A 6510-nucleotide genomic window follows, 5' to 3' on the forward strand; every position below is an offset into this window, starting at 1 on the left:
GCTGGGATGCTGTACCATGGGTAGGACCACTCTGCACTCAACCTGCTTCTTACTTTTTTTTTTAGTTTCTTACAGTCTTTCTACATTATAACTCCGAGACAGTATGACTCTGGATTCACATGTCTTTATTCACTAACATGCCTTTAAAGTAATGTATCCCAATGTGAAGTTCAAACTTAACCAGAAACAAGCTGTTACATGAAGTTTTGTGGAAAAATGCTAAGTTACGCTTTTGATATACTCTAATAATAAATTCATCCCTTCTGATAAATGGTTAATAGAAGAAATTAATTAACTTTAGCAGGTGATAAGACCTCCTTGATGAAGATGAGCCTTTCTGGGAATTGTCTACCTTCTCAAAACCTCAATTTCTGCACCATCGTGGTGGCTGCCCACTGGAGGTGTGGGTACTTGGCTCAGATAAAGGCAGCTCTCAGTGGTATTACTCTTCCCTTTTCTCCATTAAAAGCTCTTTTACGCCTAGAGCATCTGACTAGAGTGCTTACAATAAATGTGCCTCTAATTCCACTCTCTTTACTCTAACCACTAAGAGTCATTGAGAATTTTTGGGACCTTGCAAACCACATTCAACAGCCACCATTAAAAAAATCTGGCAGACAAGTGCTTTCTTTGCCCTCACCCACAAAAGTAAACTTCCTTCCAAAATACATGGGTTTGAATGAAAAAACAGACTGTCCTGTACCTATGTTCTATTTAAGTTCCACTGTTCTTTTTCTAGAGCCAAAGAATATTAAGTGAATATTAAGCATCCTCACACCTCATCCTTTCTTTTCTCTTTTCTGCCACAATTTCTCCACTAATATTTTTAATATTCTCATTTTGCCATGGCATTTGTCACTAAGCATACAGTCACTGAAGACAGCTTTACCCAAGGTCATCTCAGCTTCTTGTCCATATGCATTTCAGAGTCGGCCAAGACCTGCAGAGTGAACCAAGCAATGCAGGAACGGGGCGGGGTTTGAGGCTGACCAGGAATATCGGCTGATGGGGGGAGACAGGTATAAGGGGATGAGCTCGCTCTCACTGAACAGAGAGAAGAAGCAATGCTGGAGGGAGACAGGCTGAGAGAGGGCACCAGAAACTCCAAAAGGAAAATCAGCAAAGCCCAAAGGATGTTCAGCATTCATGGGGAAACTAAAACAGAGGGAAGCCTGGGGCTGTTTGCATGAGCCTGTCTTTCTTGTCTAGATGTAAAGATTAATTGTTTGAAAAGCCTAGAAAATGACATCCCCTTCAGTTATCACCACCTTGAGAAGCTAAAGGAGAAAGAGTTTGAGCTAATGCTGATACTGGGCATCTTGTTGCTGCTGTAGGACACAGAGACCACAGTGAGGAGATTGGGCTGGAGCAAGGAAGGACACAGTACTGCTGCTTGCCAGGACCCACAGGAGACTAGGAGCACTACAGGGAACAACCCGCAAGAGAAGTGTTGGCAGAGCTGGGAGTACACCTCGTGTCCACCTCCACACACACAACCCCTCTCCTGACCGCATGAACAACCTCCCAGCTTCAGGCAGGCCTTAAACAAACAAATGGGAGGATTTTTACTGGATTCAATGATGGATGAGGTCAGATCGGGCTGAAGCCAGACCAGCTGCCAGTGCAATCGTGCATAAATCAGTGGATTGTCTCACAGATGGAGAAAGAGTCGAGGTTTTTGCAGGTCCCTACCCGGCTATTCAACCTTCCATACATCCTACATCCCTGCAATTCAGGAGCCTATATCTGCTCTTGCTGAAGTCAATACAAGAGTTGTCCTTGATGGCTCCAGGGTCACTTTATAAGCTGTTATGGGTGGCTAAGCCTCCTGGCAGATTAGTGGAGACACATCTTTCATCTTGCCTTAGCAGGGGAGGCATTGGTGTGAGTAAGGTAGTACTTCCACTGGGCGTAGGCTGAGAACTTCAGGCTTTTTTAAATTTTAAACAAAAATGTTTTTTTATAAAATTGAGCCTCTCAATCTGTAGCGGAGTGCATCCAAATCGATCTGCAAGACTGCCAAGCACCCAGTGGCTTCCACCAAGAGGTACACTGATGTTTCAGAAAGTCAGATACCTGATTGGAATTCAAAGATATTAGGGCCAGAGGGATCCTGTACAAGTATTTAGTTCAGCTTTCCACATAAAATAAATCCACACAAAATTCCCTTATCAAGTCCACAGCTTAAACCATAACGTGTATTTTTAAAATATGTCCGGCTTTTATTTATACAATTCAAGCAGTGTAGACTTCATTATTCCTTTAGGTAATATACTGCAAAGATCATTATGTGCAGCGTAACTACACAGCTCTTATCACAAGCCTCATTTGCTCTACCTCCGGAAATCATTGCACTTCTTTCTGATAGACTAGAAAGTCACTGGGCAGCAGCAATGTCCTCCTCAAGGAGATGTGAATGGGCCACAAGCATCTAACCCTTTGATCTTTGCTGAGATACACTGAAAAAACATACTTTTCAGACCTTGGATTACTGCTACAGCCCCTCTTTAAGACGAGGAGAGGAGAGGAGAGGAGAGGAGAGGAGAGGAGAGGAGAGGAGAGGAGAGGAGAGGAGAGGAGAGGAGAGGAGAGGAGAGGAGAGGAGAGGAGAGGAGAGGAGAGGAGAGGAGAGGAGAGGAGAGGAGGATTACATGTCATCATTCAGTCTAAGAGAATAAAATTAAGCTGCAGACTGTCAGAAGCACTTTTCCCTCTGAGTGCATATTGACTGTGTCAAGTGAAAAACAAGCATTTAAAAAGAAATACAATTTTAAGTCAATGACAGATATGCCTCCAATATACATTGAGTGTGAATAATTCTCATTTCTTACCTCATTTCACTATCCTTCCTCAGTTTCGTATTATCCAAGAGGACTATCCTATAATCCTGCCCATGCACATTTGCCAAGTCTCCAAATAGCTTTAAAAAACCCTACTGACGAGAGACCACCAACTTTACAGGTTCTTGCAACTCCCAATGTACATTTTATGGGTATTTAGCAATGCTACAGGGTTTTCCTAATGCTGGAGAAATTTCTCTTCTCTTTACTAATAATAGACACATGTTTCAGCAGCCTTTGCTCACTTTTTTCCTCCTCTTCTGCCTATATTCTCAAAGTGCTGATTTTTAAGATGTATTTTTCATAGAACTATAAAAACAGGGCATTTTTTTTCTTTTTTCTTTTTCTTTTTTTTCCAGATTAGGGACTGGACAAACTTTTAGCCTGCCAAACTTTTTTTTTATTATTATTTCTTTTTTTGTTGTTGTTTAAATACTTCACAACAAAAGAATGTGCTCCTGATGGAATTTTTATTGCAAAAAAGAAAAGTTCTCCCTTTCTCCTTTCTTATATCTTACACACTGCAAAACACATACTGAAATTCTGTAACGTCCCAAGGAAGACAGCTGTGTAAATGCTGTCAAATTATTAATGATAATGTCACAAATCACACAAACGACACAAATTTAAACATGAAAAGAAGAAGGATTAAGGCTGCACCTCAATCTCGCTTTGATGACTCAACTTTACATTGATATACTCAGCATACCACTTGCGATCAGACTTCTGTTTTTGCTCTTCAACAGCACTTTAAAATAATTCCTCTTGCCTAAGGAGGATGTTGGAAAATGTTCATGGGAGCAAACGTTCCATTTTAACAAGTGCAGAGCTCTGGTTTTTCACAGGATTTGGAAGCGTGTTCTGGTTTTCAGAAAGTACAAAGCTGTCACCAGCTGAATCGCCTTTCAGAAATGCTCAGGATGCTTTCCTGGGGAAGACGTCCTGTCCTTCAGGCTCTGCTTTGGAGACATCTCCCTGGCACCCACCTGCAGCATGTCTTTCCCCCATTGCCCATCCTGGGCACGGAAGACAAGCCTTTCAAACACCCCAAACAGCACCTACTGCTAAATCTCACCACTTAGTATATTGTTTCCAGTTCCTTTTCCTTTATTCTTATTTATCCTTTTAAAAAATATATTACCTGAAGACACATTCTGGGGTTTCACAATCATTTTTTTCAACCATATCAATTTTTAGCAGGGCGGACAGTCGCCCAATGAGGTGTTTCATTCACCAGCAGAAGGCAGACACCAATTTAGGGCATGGTGCTGGAGTGTCAGGGAGAGCTTGACCCTGTGCTGGATGGAGTTAATCCATGACTTTGAGTAATGCAGTGCCAGAGGATGCTGGGATGAGAGGTTAACACTTCTCCAGTGATACTCTCTGCTCAGATTTTTACCCAGGACTCTTACGTCCTTCACAGGGGACTGGCAAAGCGTTTATTTCCTTATTTGTTTACCCTTGAAGATGGAAGTGGCAGAGTTGCATGACAGGCTTCTTGGTTGGTGCTTACACTGAAGTTATTTTCTTGGTGGGTCTCAAAGCAGAGGAGCGACCCCTTTCCCACCTCACTAGTGTGCAGCCATGGCCACGCCACCACGTCACAAAATGCCAGGCATATTAAACAGGACCAGGCTGGGTTAGCTTTGCTCACCCAGAGCTGGCAAAGGGAGGCAATGGAGTACGGCGAGAAGGAGGCAGGGCAATGGGATGGGACAAGGGCACCAGACCACCAGCTTGGCTCTGCCACAGAGGAAACCTCCCCCTGTGCGTGCCTATGCCCTGCAAGTACCTGCCTTACCTGTATCTGTGAATACCTGCCCCAGAGGACACCACAGGACTGCTGAAGAGATGCAACTCTTGAGTGCAGATGAGGCCGACATTAAGTGGTCTGCAGAAAGGAGAGGTCAGAAGTTTCGCTACAGCTCATAACCACGGTCCTGTTACTCTGCGCTTCTCCCCCACAGGCAGGCGATCCCCTCCATCTGTTTTTCACCCCGTGCCATCATTTTTGGCACATAGGTACCACGCAGCAGAATGAGCTGCTGCATCCATATGGCACAGAGCAGCCAGCAGCGCATGGAGATTTTCTTGCATTTGGTCCCGAAAGCCGTGTTGCTCCGGTGGCATGGCACGAGGCCGTGCTGCTCCTAGCCCAAATACCAATGACAGCACGGCCCTGCTGCTTTGATTTCCAGAGGCAACGTGGTCTCTGTGAGCTCAGGCATCGCTGCCTGTCTCCATTGCACATGGAAAGCAAGCCAATGGCTCTGAGGCTACCACAGCTTGCACTGAAGGGTGGGGTTTACTCTGCAGGGAACTCATCCCTGCTTAATCTAAAGCGTAACTTTCAGCTAAATAACTTAAGCTGGTCGAAGAAGTTGCATGGACCCTTTCATTGCAGTTTAAACCCCTCTCCCTTCAGTTTAGTCTCAAGCAAGCTTTAGTTTCAACTACCTTTACAGCGAACGCGAGCAACCCAATCGGATAATGACAAGAGAGTCCGTACACAGTGTGTGCTCCTTTAACTAATGAAGCAAAAGCAGGTTAATGCACTCGGTGCAGGTTTGTATGTACACGGTGTCTGTGCTGAACGGTTGGCAGCTGTCGCTGCTGCATCCTCTGCGAGCAGGGCACAGAGGGGATGGGCTATATGCACCACGCGGTTTGTCACCCTGAGGGACAAGGACCGTCATGACCCAGCCCTAATTGGGGCCTCCCCAGCTCTCTTGTGATACCCATAACCCCAAGGGTACTAAAATGAGAGAAGGGGAAGGTCTGACAGGCAGTTATGTGACTAGGGACACTCAGGTTTAGGTTTCTTCTTGGAAGCACTCCGTAACGCAGCTACCGCCAAGGGACTAGCTCTACAACCAGCACCCAGAAAATCCACGCGCCTTAAGGGCAAGGTGTGAAAACAAATGGTGTAAATGGTTGCAAATTCCTTTATTTTTAATGGGCTTCATCTATTTACCCGCCAAATGGATTTAGTCCACGAAGCCAAGCTGAAACAGTGGGGGAATTTTAGGTAGGCAGAATTTAATGGCTGAGACTGAAATTTGGCCAAGATCTTGAGTTTAATCCTCCTTCTCTTCTGAGAAGAGCCACCAAATGTTTAACATAGGCTTCCACTGAAAGATAGACCTTGCTGGAGGGGCTGGTGCTACTGCCACTCACTGGGACATTTGGGAGAAACCAGGTGAACCAAAAATCCCTTTGTTGGCTCTCATCTTTGAGAGTTAGAGGAATTCTGACATGAAAGATGGAGAAAATAGTCATTAGTGCATGCCCTGGCATTAGTAGCAATAATTCACAGGGTCTAGCTGAGGAAATTGGAGCAGTTTGCCAGCACCACCACAAGGCAGGGGGGGGTGATGTTACCCACACTGGAAAGTCAGGCACTTCTGAGTTCAACTGACTTACCCGAAGTCCTTCTGTAAAAGAAAATCAAGCTGCAGGGACACCTGGGGCAGAGGATTTAATAGAGAAGGCAGCACGGCTATTACAGACATAGTGCTGAAGCAGGACTCAGCATATCTTCTCCAGTACTATCTCCAGTACCTCTAGTTTCTCCGCCTGAAGAAACCCTTGCTATGTCTGCTCCAGGGCAGCCTGGCCACAGTAGCACGAAGCAGAGGATATTAGCCACCATGCAGAGCTTGTCTTGTTC

Source organism: Rissa tridactyla, chromosome 5 (genome assembly GCF_028500815.1).
Source record: "Rissa tridactyla isolate bRisTri1 chromosome 5, bRisTri1.patW.cur.20221130, whole genome shotgun sequence".
NCBI classification, from domain to species: Eukaryota; Metazoa; Chordata; class Aves; order Charadriiformes; family Laridae; genus Rissa; species Rissa tridactyla.